The following is a 21,712-nucleotide window of genomic DNA, read 5'->3' as shown; positions in this document are numbered from 1 at the left end:
TTACAGCGCCTCCACTCTGCGAGATTCAATATTCTAACCAAAATCCCCGGGGCAACGGGAGGCGGGGGGGAGGCCGGGGATAAGGGCGGTCTTCGTGAGGCATGCGAGGGCGAGGGGGTGAGGCGGTGGTGGTTCGCGGGGGGGATCCACGGGGCAAAACTTTCCAGGCGTGCAGCCACGGGAACGCTCGCTCGACGTGCAGCCGCGAACGGGGACGGGAGGCGCATCCGGGACTAAAGTTTCCCGGGCGAGCGCGACGTCGCCGATGTCGCCCCGTCTTCGTGTTGACGGTAAACTCGCGCGCGGTCCACACACGAGAGCTCCGGGGGCGGCGAGAACGAGGAAGGCTTCACGAGCGAGTTACTTGACGGACTCGACGTCGCTGCGTCGTACAGTTACCGCCAAGAATCCGGGCCGAGGGCGGAGAGAAATTTTCGCCCCCTCCTCCTCCCGCGCCCCCGAGGAATTCGGAATAACGGCGAACGCAACGATCGGACGTCAGAGACGTGTTGCCATTGTTCCGCAGCTCCTTCGATGTTCGGCTACTCTTCGCTCGAAAATACCATTTTCGACCGTAATTCTATGAAAATAATTGTTGCATATTTGACGATTCGTGTTTTAATATTTTATTCTATAAAAGCGAAGAATTCCGTTTATAAAATTCTCATATATTTTTTCTGTTATAGAAGAGATTGAACCGAGCAAATTGGCAATTATCGTAATGTGTGTACCTCCGTCAATATAATATTAATATAGTTCAATACTAGACAAGAGTTGAAGTACTTTTTTCTTTTATTTTTAATTGCTATTGATTTTTGCAAAGTTACTTTTTGGTTGTTTAATTTTGCTTAGAACTTTAATGCACAAGATCTGGAGAGTTTCAGACAAGATTTTCAATACGACAGTGCAAAATATATCTACAAAGTGTAAAATCTCATTTAATCTTTATCAATGGAGCTTGCATGTTGAATTAGCCGAGCTCGGTCGACGAACGCATAAACACACTCACATGTATTCGACGATTTCTCGAACGCACGCGCAATATTTCTTGCATCGTGAAAAACCTGAAGCCAAAATACGATGAAAGCTTTTCCTATTTGAATCCCTTCTTTTTTTTTCACGTACATATCTTTCTTACTCCTACGCATCCATATTGATACTTTTCAAATTTGTCTCCATCGAGTAACCAATCGAAAAGTCGTTGGTTCTATCGGCAAAAATAAGTGTGTACGCAATGTGATAGTTATAAATATTAAGAATGTCTTTTGCGTATACGTTTTTGAAATTCGCAGATGCTGTCAAATATATGCGATTTTAACATCTCGCCAATTTATCATTAATCATGCGTCTAATTATTTACAACTATTCATGCTTTGTTTCTGAATATTTAAATATTTAGATTAAAGTATAATTATCATTCTCAGTTAATTTCTCAGCAAGTAAATTATTTTTCGGGTACTACATATACGGCTATAAAAAGATAAAAATAATGACAGAAAATTATTAAAGATGTTATTGCATTTTTTGCAGCATCAGCCATGCCTGTCATATTAACTTCGTGACATTCCTTTCACTCCCTCCGATAGTTATCTCACCCAATCAGCCTCCTTGCCGATCGTATCGACATGAACAACGAGAACGAGATGATTTTGTACGGCAATGGCGTACACTTTACCACCGACTGTACACCTTGAAAATACGTATAGAGTCTTCCCTCCGTACAGAAGGAAAGGCCCGGGGCTATGGCTTCCCATCTTACTCAGGTCTCGTCCTCTCTTTTTCTCCCCGTTTCACCCTCCGGCGACTATCTCCCATCCTCCCCTCCCGTCGCCCCCCGCCGTCGTCCTCTCCTTCCGTCTGGTTGCGCGTGCATGTTGCGAGATATGGATAACAAAATACACCGGTGATGGTGCACGCTCGTCCGTTACAGAATGCCGTAAACTTTTGATGTGAGGTACTCGACGACGGAGATCCCTCACATGACCTCGTTTCTTTAACGCCCTCCGATGCGACGGAGGGGCTCTTTGAACATCCTGCAGAAAGAATGGCGACGAGGTATCGGCAAAAGGTATCGAGATTCGGATGCATTCCGCGGAGTCAAGATTGTTGTAGATGCATAGAGTTTAATAACAACTTCTATATGACTTGTCTGCATACAGATTTGAAATTATTGTGTAAATATGCGCAAGATTCGTTTATCTTGCAATGACATTTGTCACCGACGAAAATAATAAAAGTGGAATCTTATCGGACGAATTAGATCATGTAACTAGATAGATAATGGTTTTAAAATACGTGCAATAGATAGTTTTTAAAATATATTTACGAAAAATGGAGTCTTAGAAATTTCATCGTAGCACAAAGGCTGCGAGTAAAAATGTATGCAAATTTTGTAAAAAGTTCGAGAATCACAAAACGAAAAGTAAACGAATTAAATAATTGGAACTTGTTTCAGTTATTTTGATCGTAATAAGAGCTATTGCGCGTCGAGGAACGAAGCGGGGAACATCCGTCGGTTATCCGACGAGGTGACACGGGGAAAAACACCCCTGGCGTACCGGATTTAACGTTTAGCGCGGCTCTAATGAGGTGCGTCCGCGTTCTTTCGTCGTAAGCCGGTACTCGCGCGTCAGGTAGGCGCGCTCGATTTTTAATAGGGCGCACGACTCTCGCGCTCTCCTTTTTCTATCTGTCCCCGTCCCGCGCTGCTACGCGACCCCGCTGCAACCCTTTCTGCCTCTTACCTGAGGACGTTCTAGGTAGGCTGGCAGATAACCCGCGACCCGGGGGCCCCCAAGGGGTGAAAGTACCGCGCCGAAAAGTGTCCGCGCCGCGCCGCCGAGATTGAAATTCAAATGAGACCGCGAGGATATTCTAATTCCGTGCGGCAACCCCTTTTTTGCATATCGGGACCCACGCAGCTGCCTACGGGGACCCAAATTATATACATCGCCTTTTCCATTCTCTCGTTGCCGCCTTTCTCGGTTTCCCTTTCTCTCGGGCACGCTCGCGGCCCTCTCTCTATTTTTCTTATTCGTCAGACGCACGTTTTTTTTTTTCGGCACCGTATCGCACGTGATCCGCAACAATTGAGAATCGACAGTAATATTCAAAGCCATCGGTATACCCCAGGCTTACCTGCGCCCGAACTGAATCCGGGGCACTGCGAGCCTGCGAATTTATACCGCCGTTATTTACTGTTATGCGCGGTGTAACGATCTCTCTTACTCCGGAAAACTTTAACAAGGCGAGATCAAAACTTTATTATATTGCGCCGTGGTGAGTAAAGTGAATTACATGAACTATTATGCGATTTTATCTAATCTTAATAAATTTTTATATAATCATATATAAATGCGAATAATGACGATTAAAGTTTTAACGAGGATGGAAAGTTTTATCTAAAGTTCCAATGGGTATAAACGAAAGAAGAAGCAAAGTTGCGCTGAAGCACAAGACTCGGCATAAAAATAAATGCCAAAAATAAAAATCTTATAATAAGCTATGTTTTCGAGCGGCATCTATTTTTCGGAAACATGCAAGAATAATGCTCCTCGCAATTATTTTATTCAAGATAATTTTAGGACTGACGTACAGTTTCTTATAGTGTCATTGATCTTTGCATATAAGATTGTTTACAACGCAAAAATAAGCTGTACAATTTTATTTTTGCCTGAAAAACTTTTCCACGGCGTTTTCAGTTATAGACATTCTATTTTTCTTGCCGTCCCACCAACTCTCCTATCTCTTGAGCTTCAGCCACCTCTTCTCTTTTTATTTTTTGTTCGTTCGCACGCAGTCTCCGATGGCGCGCTATCCGCGACAATCGAGAAACGACAGTATTCAAATCCTGTGACGTACCTAGGCACCTAAGCCCGAGGCTTACCGATTGCCTCCGAGGGATTCGATCGATTCTGTGTTGCGGCGAGATGAAAAAGGGAAGCGGAAATACGAAACAGTACTTTTGGTAGTGGCGTGATCAGTATTAGTGAATAAATTATTAATCTACCTGCTGTGTTATAAATCTGGTCCTAAATTTATTAATTATTAATTAATCATCATTAATATTATCTATTTCTTATCTTTTAAAATTTTTAACTTTGATTCACATGTGTGTATTTGTTTCTGTGTTTGATAATTGGTTGTAAATTAAAGAAACCTGTTTAAAACACTTTAACGATCATTTTGTTTTAAAATTCCACGTTCATTATTTTTATAATGCATACTTTGCAAATTTTGCAAATTATGGTGACGCAGAAGTTGTCTAAAATAATCGGATATAGTCAAAAGGAGCAGAAATTCTTGTCGGAATATTCTTGCGGAAACACCGGCGCCGTTATGGAAATCGTCTTTCGTTCTACCGGAAGTAATGACCGAACGCTAGAGAGAGAAGTCCATTTCCGGCCGGACCGGAGTGATCTTCGGACGGGCAAGCACGAAGAAGAAGCATCGAAAGATGAAATCTCTTCTCGGCAGTTGCCCCGCACTTTGAAGCGCCGGTCGTTACTCCTGAATAATATGACGTCGGAAGAACGCTTTGTTTAGTACCTCGTCGCAAGCCCGGGAAGATTTATGATTGCGAAGAGAATTTACCACGATAGACCGTACTGCTGCGCTTTTAAAATGACAGCGAGTGTTTACCGTGTCGTTATTTCAAGCTGTGAAAGTTGCAGAAAGGAGTTTTGTCTGTCGTTACAAAGCGACAAAAGAGCGCGCATGTTATTGCATGCACTTGTTTTAAATTAATTATTATTCATTTATATATATGTTAATTGATAATTAAATAAACATAAAAAAATGTAACGAGATTAAAAATGACACTCTATCTATTCATGTGTGTCAAACTCGCATATATTTGCAATATTTTCACTCGAAGTAATTAAAGAGAAACATTCTTTCTTATCCGATATAAATACGTCAGAGAAGATAGCATTTACTTGTTTAAATTTGTATCATTTTCAATATCAATATTGTTAAAAGTCAAAGGGAATCGAATTTAGTAAATGGAAGTGGTGGATATAGTGCTGCGAAGTTATCAACTAGCATAAACGGTTGCGCGAAACAAGAATGCGGTAAAGCGTATCGGAAGAAAAAGTGGAAACGTGGCTAAGAAAGGGGGCCGCTGCTTTGCATAATCAAATCCCACGACAATGTACTAGAATGCGAAGTGCACCCCTTATAGCACTGGCAGGATAAAGTCTCGCCGCGAGCACGCAAAGCCTCCGAAAAATGCAGTACACCCTTCTACAGTTGCTACATGATGGACCCCGGTCATAAGAGGGATTCTTCATGGGGTGCCTCTGACGCAACTACCCTTCGCAGCGGAATTCCGGGAATAAACCGGAAACACCCACCCATTCCGCGCGCGCGAAAGCTCATGAATCCTCGCGGCGATGGGCGAAGGGGTGACACGGGGTGACCCTTTACGCAATCAAAATGGAGCTCGAGTACATCGGCTGTGGAACATATTCAAACTACTCGTCGACGTACTCGTGAATAATGGTTGTGCCTTTGGCATTGGGTTAAAAATCCACACGAAATCTGACAACGTTGCAAACTAACTGATTGTTTTATGCAATAAAGTAAAAAAAAATAGAGAGACAGAATAATACCAAAATTATAAAGCGAGATTAGAATCGACATTTCAGATAATCAAAATATTGAATAGAATATATAAAGCTATTGGTAGTACAAAAATTGTTGTTAACATTTTGTTGATATCGATAATTTTATATAATTATTTATATATATATATATATATATATATCTAACGCATTGTACGTAAGTACTACTGATTTCTATAGAAAATTTTGTTCTATAACAAAATAATAGATAATTCTGAACATTTTCGGTTCAGAATTTTCTATTTCACGATTAATGCATCATAAATATGATTGATGAATATCGAAAATTGACAATTTTATTGAATGTTTTCCATCTCTTTGTCGAAAGAAAACTCTACATATCCACAAACGGTAGCTCTACAAAATATCCGACGGTATTTGGAAAACAGCGGTGGCTGTTTCAGGAGCGAGAAAAAAGCTCTACGGAATTCCGTAAGAGCCGAAGGGTGGCACACAGCCCGTCGTCAAAATGGACGGGCTAAGCCCGTATAAGTCTAACGGGATTTTCGATCGTAGGTGGGCGGGTGAGTGCAGGCCGCAGTCCGGGTAGGAGAGGGAGGAGAACTGAGGGAGCGAGTGCGACAGAGAGGGCGAGAGAGAAAGAGAAAGGAAGACAGAGAGAGAAACAGAGCAGGTAAGGGGAGTCCTTCAAGATGGCGGCTATAAGGGATGGTTTAGGGCGCGTGAGGGTTGCGGGTGAGGCAATATATCAGAGGGAGACCCTTCTCGAGGGTTGCTTCGCCCCCGACCGATGGTGGCCGTTACCACCCCCTTTTCTCGTACTCCCCCTTTTTACTTCTCCTTCCTCCACTCCGTTCTCCTTGCCACCTTCTCCACCTCCTATTTCTCCCGCGTCCTTTCTCGCCCCCGTTCCTGGCACCCACTCGATCACGACCACCCCCTTAACTCGGCCCCGTACAGCCCCTGGGTCCGTTCTCGAAAGTATAAACGTCACTGGAGACTGATGGAAATGGACGAGACGAGGGGGAAACGGACGATCGGGAAATGGTGGAAAATCGAATGGGGGAGGACGAGAGAGAAAACACGAAAGACCCGGGAGCTGATTCGTATCCGCCGTTGCCGCGCGTGGGTAAGGGGGAAAGAGGAAGGTTGAAAGCTCGCTTGATCTCGGCACAGCAATCGCTTTATCTTTGAGGCGGAGAGATATCAAGACGAGGCACACTGGAAACATACCGCCGGAAGCTGGCGGGGGGATAAGGTTTTCACTGTCGATCGTAACGAGTGTCAAAGATATGAGTACTGTTAACGCAAAGTTTTAAAGGACATTTCACATTCTTTCGTGTAGTAAAGCAATTCTGTATGTTTAACATGAGATAATAAGACATTTTACAGAGTCAAATTAATAAAATTTTAATACAATGTCTATTAAGAGGTATTTTAAATGTTGAAATGTTTTTTCAGTCTCACTGTAAATAATAAAAATTTTATATATCCAAATTGAAATTCTATTTATACTATTATGTTTATTTTTGATGTATTTTTAGAAGAGAAACGCGGCAAGTCTTAGAATTTAAAATAAAAGGTGATGCAAGTGATAGATACATGTTTATTTTATGTCGAAAAGAAAAGTTAAAAATGGATGAAAAGTATTTTGTAACTATCCTACGTAAAGAATGAACATCGCAATTCGACTTCTTTTTATATTGAATTGAGCTCAAGAGAAAAATACAACTTGCCTCGCGTCACGGTGTTCTGAGCGTAAAAAACGCGACGTTTAAGTACCTCGAGACGCCCGCATTTTCCCGCCTCGTGGCTCGAAACGAGCGGTAATGAGCCTCGATTTTTTTATTCAGCCACGCTTTGCGTTCGCGTTTCCCTGCGCACCTTTCTTCTGCAGTGATCACGAAACGCGGGGAAAAGATCGAAGAAAAAGGAGAAGATACTTTACACAGTGATATAATGTACATTAATCAATATTATTTTATAATGCAATAAAAAAAGTAGATGTAAATAATTTAAAAAGTTAAGGAACAAAAGTTTGGCAAAAAATTGTTTTCTTCAAGTATTAATTAATTTTAATTAACAATTTATTTGTTTTTTATCTGTTTTTATATAAAAAAGCTAATAGTTGCACAAGCTTTAATAATATAATGTGCATTTTAGTGCTATTATAAAAATACACGAAGTTTAGGATAATTATTTGTTGTTAGTATAAAGATATTGCTGTGAAATTAGTTTTTTCTATTCCCTTTTGCTGTCTTCTTTAATGGTATAGTTGTCACAGAAAAAATAATAAAAGGATTCTCTCTGGATCTGTCTTTCTGAACTTGCTAGTTTTACTAAGAAAATTCTTTTTCCAATACAAATCGCTATTCTTGCAGTCTTCTACGCGTCGTTCGAAAGGATCTCTTTTTTCTTCTTCGATTTTTCCTCTCTTCAACTCATGCAAAGTACGCAAAAATTGAAGAAAGCGAATTGAATGTGAAATATAAATATCTGAAGAATATTCGTATATAAATATCTCAATATATATAATAATATATAAATATTTAAAATAAATTTTATATTCGACAGAAATAGAAAACTAAAAAAATTTACAAAAAGGAACTATAAAAAATTGTATAAATAACTATATAAAATGCTCTTCTGAAAAAGTCAAATTTATTAAATTCTAAATAAATAATGAAATTGTAAAGTTATTATTTAAAATTGTTAAGTTAAAATATATTTACACTTTATAAATTTAATCTATAAAAGAAAGATTAGTCTCAAGAGCAATTGTTCTTGAAAAAATAAATCAAACAAAGATGAAGCAATGTTATAAAAATTAAAAGCTGAAAATTCGTGATATTTTTTATATGAAAAATAGAGAAATTCGAAAATTTTTTTGAAATTAAATATCTATTTTCTTCAATTTAATGTGTGAGAATGCACAGAAAAATGGGACGAAAAGTCGAGAAGAGAATATGACCGACTAAGCTCGCGCTGTTTACGCGACGTAAACGTGATAGAAAGTTGTAAGGTAAAAAAAAGCTTTACGAAGCGCAAAAGAAATGCCGTTTAGTGAACAGCTCAGTTCTCCCACTTACTGTCTTTTTCACTTCTTGAATGCATCAGAAAATGCAACCGCAGAGAAACGAAGAAAAAAAATGACGCGAGTAAAAAGACACGACGAGGGTGAAAAGCTCGCGGTAAACATCGAGCGTGTAATTCGCTCTTTAAAGAACACTTGGACGATAATTAAGCCGACCTGCCAGCGCCGTGCCAAGAGGGTGGCAGCATGTCTAAACGGGACGATAGTAAGAAGAAGAAAAATAGGCTGTGAAAATATTGGAAAGAAAAAGAGAGAGAAAGAGGGAGAGAAGAGAGAGATGATAAAGAATATCTAGAAGTTATGTTTAAACATAACAGCTTGATTTAAAATTTGTCTATTTGAATAATTTGCCTTTTTTTCTTTTTTCCTATTTTCTGATTCATTTTTTAACCATTTTGCAACTTTACAAAATATTTTAATTAGTACCTTTTCTTTTAATTAACATCACAAGTAAACGCGAGAATATTAATTATGTTGTGTAATTAATTAATATATGTAAAAATTTTACGCCATCACTTTTAATAGTTAGTATATTCAGATTTTTATATCAAATATGTAAATTTGGAAAAATAATTTGATTGGCATCAAAAGTATTAAATTAAATATACTTATTGGTGAGTTAAAATAAGAGTCACTTATTACGACATTGCAGAGTACTTTTTACTGCAGAGTTGTGCAGACGCTTCAGCATTGTCTATATGTTGTAAAATGTTAGTCGTCTTTCTGCATTTGGCACGATTGCCAGCTTAACGGCCAGGTCAATGGAGAGGAAGAAGGTTTGAATATTGACCTTCCCTTACTTACAAATCTCAGTTGTTCGTGTTTTCCCCGAAGAATTTACTTCGTTGATTAATATCCGGGGAATACATTCAAACTTTGGCACATCTCCTTTTTCGGGCTTTAATAAATCACGAACATATTCTCGAAGTAATATCAGTAAGTTCAATTTTGACTCACAAATGATATAAATCTTTCTATCGCGTGTTAAATTATTGTAAGACATATATAACATGTCTCACACTACAATTTTAAATTAATTCTCTTTACTTATTACATGTGCATATTGCTCAACTTTATTTTTATATCTCTAGAATAACATATTAATATTTTAGCCTTATAAGAGACTTGAAAATGTGCGATAATGTTTTAGAAAAATTCATTTTGATAGCTATGATGTTTTATACAAAATGTTATTAAAAATAGTTTTCAACTATATTATATGCGTTTGTTTATTTTGCGCGCATAAAAATTTGACTAAATCTCGGAAATCTTTATCTTTACTAATAAATAAAAATTTATTTACTCACAACATGGAGTTACTCGTGTCCCTTGAGAAAATATTCTGAAGTGAAGGCATGAGATAGATAGTCTAAATAAATGAAAGCAGTCTAACTCTTCGCCTAAATAAATAAAAGCAGACCGAAAGGGTGTCGACTCCATGCATTTCTCCCCTTTTTTTGCGCGGGGGTGACCGAGCCAGTGCAGCAGCAGCAACGGCGGCGGCAGCGGCGGGAGTGGCGACGAAAGAGGGGGAAGGGGGTGAGTCGTACTCAGCGACGTTTTATACGTCGTCGGGTTTCATGCGGCGGGGTAATTTTTTTATTAGCTTGAAAACCACTCGACCCGTCGTCGTCGTTGTCGTCGTTGTCGTTGTCGTCGTCGTCCTCGTCGTCATCGTTGTGTCGCGCACGTCGGTGAGATCCACCCTCGAGAAAAAGATCGACCCCCCCCCCCCCCCCGCGTCCCTGTCTACGTTTTTACTCTTTTTCTTCTCTCGCTGTCCTTCATACTACCATTGCCACCGCGTCGCTCGTCGCGAATTAATCGCGACTTCCCCGTCCGCGTTTTGCCCGTCAAGCAGTCAAAAGAGCCACGCATTTATTTGCTTTATCAAGTAGTTTTGCGCGAATTAAGAGCATGCCCGCGCGGCTTTATCAACTTGCGCGCTCTTTCTCGCTTCGCTCACTCCTCTCTTTGTTTTTGTTTCAATTGCTGCTATCTGACAAGAGATGAGACCAATTACGCGACACGATGATCGGCACACAAGTACGAATGAGCGTGAGTATAGAACACTTTGTTGAACTTGGAGTTATTTCTGATGGCAGACGGTCGATTTTGAGGATCGTTGAAGTTAGGGAGCCTGCGTGTCTAATTATCTGAAGTATAATTATCTCGAGCGCCCAATTGGATATTCTCGCTCGCGATCGATTGCTCATTCGTTATTAATCGCGCGCGTTTAATGCAATTTTCATGGACAGTTTCGTTAGGCACAATTGTGAAGAACGTTATATTATTCATCATTAAATATTTACGTTTCTTTAATTAGATATTTTTTAGAAATATAATATTCGATTCTCCCCTCCTCCCCCCCTCCCCCCAAAATGTCTTACAATACGATCCCATTTTTTAATGTGTAATCTGGCGCGAATAAACGGGAAACTCCTGCTTCGGCAAATTCCGGAAGAAAATTAAGGTACTTTTTCTCGACAGGTTAAAGTGTCAAGAACTTAAGACCTCGAGAGCAACCTCTCCTCGGGGTGTCGGGACTGCTTAGAAACTCTTAAAGGGTAATAAACTTGTTTCATGTGCACGCGTCGCTCATTATAACGAGTTTGAGAAATGCCGACAGGTTCACGTTCTTCTGTTCAAGACATTTGCCAAGTCACCAAACAGGATTACAAAACGAGAATTCAAACGTTGGTAGTCTCTTACATGGCACGGTATTACGATGTGATAAATGGCGTATAATCGTTTATATGTATCCTTCAATCCACGCACAACAAACGTGAAGCAAAAATTACAATTATAATAAATGTTTTTTTTTTTTTTCGTATTTTAAAATTAGAGAAATGTTAATGTGAAATGATTTGAGAAATACGAGCTTCTCTGCGATTCACGCGACAAAGAGTGCTCGATGTGCGTCGTATCGAAATCATAGGAACGGAAGCCACCCCACAAGCCCTCCGGTATTAATGCGATGGAGAAGCCCTTGGTTCCCGGTTTCTCCCAATCACCGACATAAATAAATCGTGCTCCCCGTCTATTCCTTCGCCGTCAGCCGGAATCCCCGCCACTCGATCAGGCATCGCGAATACACGTCAGCGTGCATAAGAAGGAAGAGGAAAGTGATCGGACGATTGTGCTGCTCCCGCGATCAGATCGGATCGTCGTTAAGCCGCGCTTACTCTCTGCCAGTCCCGCGGAACGATATGTAATCAGGCCAACGTTCTCGATTTATTTGAGACAGCTTTATCACCGCCGATGTGCCGCGACCGTGCAATACGACCGATATATCGGCGACGATAAAGGAGATATATTTTTGCACTTTCTCCCGGCTGACATCGTACGCGGCGCGCTCACCTCGCTCGCGAAATAGATTTATCGCCGTTTCCGCAAGGCACATACCACGTGGCGAATGCGGTATATTAGCGAGTGTTAAAGCGACATATACTTTTGTTTTGCATTTATGCAAATTCTTTTACCGTTACAACGCCCTTTCTTCAGTTATCGCACATTGTTTCTTCGAGAGCAGAGTTGACTTTGTAGAAATTTAAGATCCGTGTAAAATAAATTATTTCCATTAGAAACATAATAATTATAATCTTAACAGAATATTGAAAGAAACACTTATTTATGGCAACCTTTAGCACGCGCGTCATATCGATCGGTGTTAAATAGTGAAAATAACATAACGTAAATTAGAACATGAGAAGGCAACTATATGGAATCTCAAGGCGGACTCTTGGGGGGGGGGGAAGGGTTCTTGGTACGACGCTTAAGCATGGACTTTAACCATTAGTCTACGAGCCATTAACTAAATTATGCAAGCACCGCCGAACTCCTGCAAACGTAGCACGCGTAAACTTCAGCCATCGCGTTGGGATCCGGATCGATCGAATTATTCATACCGCCCACATATGCTACCCTAACTTACGTTCATCATTAACCCTCTGCGACCTAGTAGCAAATTTAGCTGCCATTTTTGCGAGTGAACATCCAACGTGACGACTTTTATGTTATGTACAATGAATATCAATGCATGTCGTTTATCAAGTTTTTGCATATTGTTCAAAGTATCTTGAGAAAAACAGAAAGAAAGAAAGAGAGGGTGAAGATTAATGTCTCGAATGATAAATTAGTAATGATATTACGAGTAAAAGTACAACTAGAAATCTTGTCTTTGCGACTATTACTTTCCTCAGCGCGTCTTTTTGCGCGTACATGTTTTACATCTGTAAAAGGTAATTTATGAGGCATGACTCACGCGCGTGAATTGACTCTGACTTATTTGCGGTACATTGTTCGCGTTTGCGAGAGATTGAAAATCCGCAGAAATTTGACTCGATCCCAAGGATACCGTGCGCAACGCCCAGGTGCGGGTCACGAGAGGGTCGTTAACGCGCAGGTCGATTTAACTCCCGGCAATTAATCTCCCCGCGCTAATTATTTAGCCGGTTACCGGAGAGAGTCCCGAACGGTCGAATAACGGCGTTCCGTTATCGGCGTGTAGTAAAGGTCGTTCGAGTGGCGGCTGCGGGGCGGCAGGGCACCGGCAGCAGAGCGAGAGGGTGAGGAGTCTCGGGGCTCGGCCGCGCTCACGAGGATATGCTCGCGCGAGGGGTTGGGGTTTCGCGCAAGAGTAAATTGATTAGAATTAAAGGGTTGGTTGGCAGGTGCTGGTACGGGGAGCTGATGCAGACCTACCGAGGAAGAAGAGACCCGAGCGAGCGAGTGGAGCGGCGAGGAAGAGCCACGCCGGAGAGGAACGGGGGGAATCCAAGTCAGAGGGAAAGCGGTAGGACGTGGGAGGGTAAGGGGCCGAAGGTACAACGGTGACCACAGCCTCGACGCTGATTGGTCGAGTCAAGTTTGTGGCAAGATGGCTGGCTGGCTGGCTGGCTGTTGCCACCGCCGCTGCTGCTGCTGCTGCTGCCGCTGCTGCTGCTGCTGCTACTGCTTCTGCTTCTGCTTCTGCTTCTCTATACTCACGTCGTCTCCCTTTCTAGCCCTCGCGCCCACCACATCACTCGCCCTCTCACCCTCCCACTCTCTCCCTCAACCCTTCCTCTAACTCTATGCCGCTGCCGTAGTTCCCTTCTACGCGGTCTCTAAGATGCTTTACCTATGTGCCAAATAGATGTATGTACGTGTACACGCCTGTTCGAAACAATGCCGGGCGTGCAACCACCCTCGCGCTCGCCCACTACCCTTTCTCCGGCCAACCACCCCCGCCGCGCCCTACCGCGCTGGTGCTCTTCCACGAGGCTGCCACCATCCTTACCATGCCATACCAACCCTTACCGCTACCTATACGTTGCCACCGACCACCCACATCGCCCATCTCTTCCCCCTTTCTCTCCCCCTTCCCACCCCTCTCCCCCGTCGCCACCGCCACCCACAGTTCTCCATCTCACCCCCGTGAGTGCGGCGTCACCGCTTCTACCATCCACAACGCACACCACCACCCATTACGCCTTTCACCCACCACGTACGTCGTGTCCTTCTCTCGCCGAGCGTGTGTCTCTCTCTTTCCCTTTCTGTTTCCACTTCCGTCTTTCTCAAACGCCCGATCCAATCCGCCCGGCGGGTACGACCGTACGGTGGCGTAAGTACGGGAACACCGACGCGGTCTCTCAAAGAGAATGCGATAATACGAAGAACTTCGACTAATGAGTTAATAGTTGGTGCCTCGCGTTACCGGCAGTACCGGGAAGTACTTTATTCGACGTCGCCGGGAGCAACGAGATTATAACGCTGTGAAGTGAGCGTGGGTGAAGCGCGCACACACGTTCGCTTGCATACGACACGCACACAGCCACGCGCTTTCGCATATCCGGAAGAAGTATACGCGTAACGACGTTGTCGACGGTGAGCAAGCCGTTGAGAAAATTCGTCCGAGATAATCAGGCGACTATCTCGTTTCCGCCGCCTACCTTTCCGAGTCGTTCAAGTCACAGGTCCCGCCGACCTCTCTCTCTTCAGCCTTGAACGACTTTTCCTCTTCTTTGCGCGCAAGGTCGCCCGCGGCGGCAGCTGATTTACTGCCGGCGCGCGCGCCGCTGACGCCGATCGAAGCGGCGTTCATAATCGCGCTCCCGTGTTAATTAACAGGCCTTCGAGTCTTTTGGAATGCGCTCCGAACAAGGAAAGAAAATACTAAATGGATAATGTTAAGTTAATGAAAAAGTGGAGTTGACGTTTCGATCATTTGTTTTCACTACCGATTTGCATATGATATAAAATTGTTAAGTTTTATCATTTTCTAACGTATCCGTTGAAGAATACAAATTTTATAAAAAGTTGTGCATCTTAGCGTATTCCAGTTTATGATTGTATTAACAGTTTTTCCAAGACTCTCGATCATAATATAAAAAATAGATAGTTTAACTAATTTAGAACTGTACTTTTTTTTCTCGCAAGAAAACCTCAGAGAAAGCTGTCGCGTATAGATTATTTTAATCAATAATGAAAAACGATATTACAATCTTTTTTACTATTTTTCTTAAATAGATGAGACGCAAGGCTGCTCCGAGCTTGGCGAATATCCTTGGCGAGAAACAAATGCGTCGTTCGTTCGGAGCCTGCTTTGGTTTAAACGTCGCGGAAAAATTCGCGCCTCGAGATTCTCTCGAGCGCGGGCTATGACAAAAAGGAACGGCGCACGGAGAAAAGTGCAACCAATAATTTTATTTTCCGCGATAAAGCACGGCGCTCGCGTGGCGTCGACGAAGCGCGGAGGTGGCGCGAGCCACCATGCTGAGGGGCACGGGATTGGGGTGCGACGGGGGCAAGCCGCGTATCTTTAGTAAGTAAACAGAGCGCCTTATGAATTTTAAGCAGCGCGACGAAGAGAGTACCAGCTCTCTCTGCAGCTCGCTTATTTTCCTCATCTCTCTTTCTCTCCCCTTCGCTCTTCCTCTCTTTCTCGCACTCCCTCCCCTCCTCCCCCTGTCACTCGTTTTCACTCGGTCTTTCTCCTTTGAGGCGACCTCTTATATGCACGAGCCGAGACGGTGAAGAAGGGCAACGTAATTTAGAAAAGTAGATGCGCCAAGATTGTGTAAGCGGCGTTCTTTTCCTTCGGCTTCGCGGTCAAAACACGAAGATGACGACGCAAGTAACGGGGTCGTTACTCGACAAGAGCGTTATACCGCTGTGTACTGTGTGTGTTATGTACATGTGTATTTATTAAAAGAGTTGGTAAATAGAGCACAAGTGGAACATTATGCTTGCATTAATTGCGCCCAAAAGTTATTTAATAAAATTTAACATAAAAGAAACATCTTTGTATGTAGAAATTACATTTTATGTTTTATAAACCTTATATTTTTTATTATGGAATATTCAAGAAACGTCCCGAAAGATGAAAAACCCGAGATCAATTAATATTCCTTCAGAGTTACTTGATGAATGATGAATCCATCCCTCTCTCAATTTCCAGGGCAATTCAGGGTACTTCGCGACTTCCCACGATCGTCGAAACCTACATCCAAAGTTCTTGTCGACCGAACTACTTTGCACGGAGAAAAAGAAGTATTCGCGCTGACAGAATCCGCTTGCGAGACATCGACAAAGCCCCGGGATTTGCGTCGTCTCGCGATTGTGGGCGGTCACGCGGCGTTGTTTTGATATTGATCTCCGGATAGGACAGCGTCGTCGTCTAAGCATTCTAATGGCAAGGGACCGGGATTCTGCGCGCTGCGAGGCGCACGTGCTCCTAATGATTTTAGTGTACCGTGGTATACCCTCTCTGGCAGTATATAGTATAGGCGGGCACGTATAGCCCACGTATCGTATCCGCGTTACCGGGGCGCGGTGTAATATGTCCCAGAGAAGCCCAGGGGAGTGGGCGACCAGAGGGGGTGGCTAGGCGGGGGTCCCTGGGACGGTCTTGCGGGATTCTTAATGGCGAAAGGCCTTCGAGGTAACACTACGGCTATTAAACGCAGACCCTACCACTCCGTCTTCTCCGCTCCGACATCCTCTCCTCATATACGCATCCCTTTTCACTCCCCCCCCCCCTCCTCTACAGTCCACGATATAATTTCACATTTTGCGACGAAAATTTCGGTAAGATACTTATATAAGAACCCATTACTTGGAAAGATTCAACTTCTAAAACACTCTCGCCAATCGATTAGTCTGATTCTCTGACCTAATTTTATGAAGTTTCAAAAAATATGCATAATTATAGAATATATACTTCTACTTCGTACATATAGAATTATACTGCATTAATACTAATTAATACATTATTGATAACATATAATATTTAAAAAAGATTTCAAACATTTCTTTATCTTTCATCGTCAGGTAACAGAATAGTAATACAATATTTTAATTTAAAAATTTCTTGTTTCGAAAATATAAAGTATATTTTCAATGAAATAATTTTATGCGATTAATTTTTTTCAAAACAGTGTTTAATTTTATGAATAATTGAACATTTATATATAATTGTTTTTACTTGATTAAATTATTTAATTAAATATTTTTATATAAGTAAAATAATAACAAATGATTGCATTTTCTTCCCAGTCTAAATGTCTTATAATTGCTCAAGGCGTGAAAGTTATTTCAGCAGGACTGTTTAGATAGATTAGACTCATTTTTATACAATCCTCAGTTGTTGAGTAACACGGATGCGCAGCTATTAATATAAACTCGAAGTATTCATTTTCTAAAGTTTGTACGATCAACAACTTTCGTAGTCGAGGTAACAAATTGCACAAACTAAATCTCAACTAATTAATCAAGTTTGTAAATAAATTACAAAACTTAAATCGCGAACCGTCGAGTCCGCGCGGGAGGGAAGGAAAAAAAATTGCGGACAGTAAAACGAGGCCGTGAGTAAAATTACAGTCACGCGTGAAAGATCGTTCGAGAGGAACGAGATTCGGGAGTGGCGTAACGTGGGGTGCTACGGGGGTAAGTAAGGAAAATGTAAGCCCGGATCAACCGCGCTCATCCCCTTTGGCGTCGGCGTTTGACGCGACCGCTGAAATTTTTACTTCGTTCGATTTGGTCTTTCGGTGAGATTCTCCCCGTCCTCTGATTGGTGGACCCTGGCCACGCCCTGCACGTAAGGGTGACTCGCTCGCCCGAGCACTATCAACCCTTATGTATGCCCGATGCGAGCACACTTATGTGCCGGTACGCGTACATATGTGTGTGCGTTTGTTTGCGTGTATATGTGTACGTGTATGCGGAGCCGCAGACTTCACGGATACATATGTGAATATATACATAGCCGATACATAGGCATAGGAACGTGTATACCGGGTGGGGTTCTGTTCGGGAGACGGCAGTGGGCTTTCGATACGACACGGTCGATCGAACGGTTCGTATTTTCGGTATCGAGGCGTTATCTCTCGGGAAAAGATAAGCGCGCATCACAGGATGCCTGAAAAATATTTCGACACCGTTTGGTGATGCCTATATAAGTATACATACGCGTACGCAACGATGCATAAACGAGAAGCATGATGGCGATAACATTGTGGAAATTGTCTAATTATTACATACTACTTAAAAAATTCAATTAATTCGGACAATAGAATAAAAGCTTTATATGTAGAACCAAAAGAATTGCCTTCTGCACATAATGATTACATTTGCATATAATGATTACATTTGCATAGTAGTATTAATTATAATAATTTAAAAAATAAATTAATAAGTCGATAATATGAGAAAGTGTTAATTTAGATAAAAATTCAATTTATCTTATATAGCAAATAAATTTCTGTATTTACTATTTGTCTCTCCGATCTTCATATACGTGCAATAATGTAATGTACAGCTAAGAGTAATGTTTCTCTAAAAAATTATTTATTCATTTAGGTACTCAACCAAATTTAAAATAACTGAATGATAAATCTGAGGCTGAAAACTTTGTATTGCCGTAGAGCAACCAGAACAGTGCGGGAAATTCGTGTAAATTACACGTTCGTTACCTTGAAAGTCTATTCAGACTAACAAGGCAAATTCCATTATTTTCACTTCTGGCTACTAAAGTAGGAAACCACTATAACTCGTAAATGTAACGTACCACAGGCAGCAATGATAATGATGTTAACGCACAAGCAATGATAATATATTACGCGGATGCATATACGCGTGATGTCGTGTTGTGTTCGCGTGTTTCGGCATGCATAGCATTCAAAATGAATTCTACATGCAAGAATGGGAAGCCCCTAGCATGCGATCTGGATCGCATGACTTAATTTTCGAGTATTCCCGCTCGACATTCGCTACGCTAAGTTTAGTCTCTCCGTATTTAATTACGTCGCGTATGCTGTCTCATTTATTGCCGCCATCCCACGTCAACCACGATATATTTAATATTTATGTGTTTCCACAATTACTCTATTGATTCGTTACAGATCTATCTACATTTGTGTGTGGTATTTCTCAAAATTAGATAGAATCATACTTACATGTATATAGTTGTCGCGACAAATATTTCTCAATTGTTATTATTAAAATCGATTTTAATAATAATTAAAATCCAAATAATTATTATACCAATTAAATATGATATCATAATTTTTAAGATCATAAGATTTTATTATAAAATTACTAAAAAATAGTAACTCCTTATTTGATCATTTTTATAACAATATTAAAATTTTATAGTTATTAATTTTGAATATCAACTCGTTATTGTCGATCAAATATGATGGTCAAAAATAAAATAATAAAAATATATGAGAAAATCCTACTTAGAATGCATAATTATTAGACACAAAATTTTCAATAAATTTTGTGCAAAAATATTATTTGAAATTAATTTTGTTTGTTACAGATTGTTAAATGAACTGAATGAGAAGAAACGTAGCTTCATCACGATGCTTCAACGCACGTATTATCACACACATTTGTGACCAAGAATATTTATAGTAAATATTGGTGAATAAAAAGAAAGTAGATGATATTCACTCACCATATCTTGTGTAATTGTGCAACTGTAATAAATGAATGTACTCACTGATCGTTGTATCAGCTAAAAACGCCTTCAGCTGTATCTGGAAAAATTAATAGGTAGATATTTTAATTATTATAAATTACCATGTACATTTTTTATACATGTTCATTATTATTTATTTTTATAATAAATTGTGTAATCATTATAAAATTATAATAATTATTTAATAAATATTTAAAAAATACAAATTCTAATTCTTATAAATGTCATCATAGTTATATACACATGTTTAAATTATAAATAAATAATTGTACTTACTAATTAAAGTATTGGTGTTTGCAGATTCTATGGATTTCCACCTTGTCCTGTTCCACGTAACGACTCCGTCAAACATTCGTATACCTTTCATTTGTCCTAATTACACAGAATATAAAATTCAATAGAAACTATACGGATTATGATAATAATTATTATTATAATAATTATTATTAAGATGTACATACACAAAACAAAAACGCAAAACATACAAGATTGCATTGCACAAACTCAAAGCAAACAAATAAACGATTACTGTCGCGCAAAGATTTTCAGGTATGGACACATATACAATCAATAATTACATTTTATTCGATTCAATTCCGATAAGCTAAATTTTCAATATGCTATCTAATAAAAAGTGGCTTTTCAATCTTCTTCAGCAAACAAAAAGAGATTATTATGTTTATAATATCAAAATATACTCGAATTATAACCTATCTAAGTTTATGATCAAGTAAAACAATCAAAACATTGTTAATCGTGAATATCCGCAGTATGTAAACACATTTCGACAATCGCCTGTTACTCTAATCAACATTCCCAACAAAAACTTACTAGTTAAAACTTTTGATAAATATTTGCTTGATAAAACTCACACTTTATACGACACAGTACACGACGTAGAATTTGCACTCTGCGTTTCGAACGCGCGATAATACGTTAGCGAAGATCTCTACTCTATCGGTCGAAAAGAACTCTACTTTATCAATTGTCACGCATGTTACCATACTGACTGCAATTAGTTAGTTTCTCGATGCGCCACTTCGATTCGGGTCGCATTGAGTGTAACGGTTTTGCGTGTTACATCAGTCGCGTTTATTCATTTGAAAAAAGTGTGAATTTTGTTGAGTAATTTCTTATCGGGAGTTTTAACAAGTGAATTTTTATCGGGAGTGTCGATTAAAGTGACGGGCGCATTATTTATCGCGAGTGTTTGCGAATAATAACGTTTCGGCAAATGTCTGGCGGGCGTATCGTGAATTCAAACAGGTTACAGTAGAGATGGTAGAAATAAAACGCGGACCGCACACACAATCGAGAATCGCGTATATGTGATGGGTTGCAGTTACGGTGAGTCTATTTCGATGCTATAGACACACGCAAAATGATCTCTACGTTATTCAACAAAGTCGAAGAATGATATACTCTATTTATTAGATATAGCGTGCTAAAAGTTCAGCTTGTTAGAATCGGATAAATACCCGTCTGCGCGCGTTCGTTGAAACAGTCATTCGATACAAGTACAATTGAATCGACCATCAAATGTGTAAAGTAGTAATATCACCTATAATTATATGCATGGCCGCGTTGTGATACTGAGTATGGTTTATACATACGCGTTTTTGTTTTGTGTACCATCGTGATTTCGCTATGTAAATTCGTGATTTTCGCGTTGTTTAAAAAGTGTAGTGAAGTGAAGTGAAGTGAATAGATTTTCGTCTGATAATATGTGTAACCAAGTGTGTTTCCGGAATTCACCGATCTCTGATACAACTGATACGAAGCAATCTGAAACGGAATTTGGAGCAAATCGGGCAAACTGCAATCTTGGCATCTTAGCTGGTGAGTATAATTATTTATTATTTAAAGAAAGAAGATCTAAAATGATGGAAAATGAAAGTTATAATTGTGATAATATCAATTTTAAAACTATATGATGCTTATATCACTTTAATGTACATGAATTTTGCAAATCATGTATATTACCGCACTTGGGCGATACAAGTGAAGTTGATACAAGTAAAGTTGCCGTCAGATGGCGTATGCTTTACGACGCCCTCGCGGCAC

The 21,712-nt window shown here is 40.5% G+C and overlaps 1 protein-coding gene across 8 annotated transcripts in view; it reads left to right on the top strand.

The window, feature by feature from the left end:
* The window catches only part of LOC105676454 (far upstream element-binding protein 2-like), a 293,337-nt gene extending 273,483 nt beyond the window's left edge, over positions 1-19,854 (top strand). For 6 of the 8 annotated variants that reach the window (XM_067351674.1, XM_067351673.1, XM_067351675.1 and 3 more), the window contains 2 exons: positions 13,353-13,489; positions 19,487-19,854. The gene's annotated coding sequence lies outside the window, so the exon portion shown is untranslated. The remainder of the gene's footprint in view (positions 1-13,352; positions 13,490-19,486) is intronic. The other 2 variants (XR_010889221.1, XR_010889222.1) reach the window with 2 other exon arrangements.
* The last annotated feature ends 1,858 nt before the right edge of the window (positions 19,855-21,712 follow it).

Source organism: Linepithema humile, chromosome 3, assembly GCF_040581485.1.
Source record: "Linepithema humile isolate Giens D197 chromosome 3, Lhum_UNIL_v1.0, whole genome shotgun sequence".
Classification (NCBI taxonomy): Eukaryota; Metazoa; Arthropoda; class Insecta; order Hymenoptera; family Formicidae; genus Linepithema; species Linepithema humile.
Note: the sequence above shows the minus strand (reverse complement) of the source record. Positions and strands in the feature narration are given on the sequence as shown.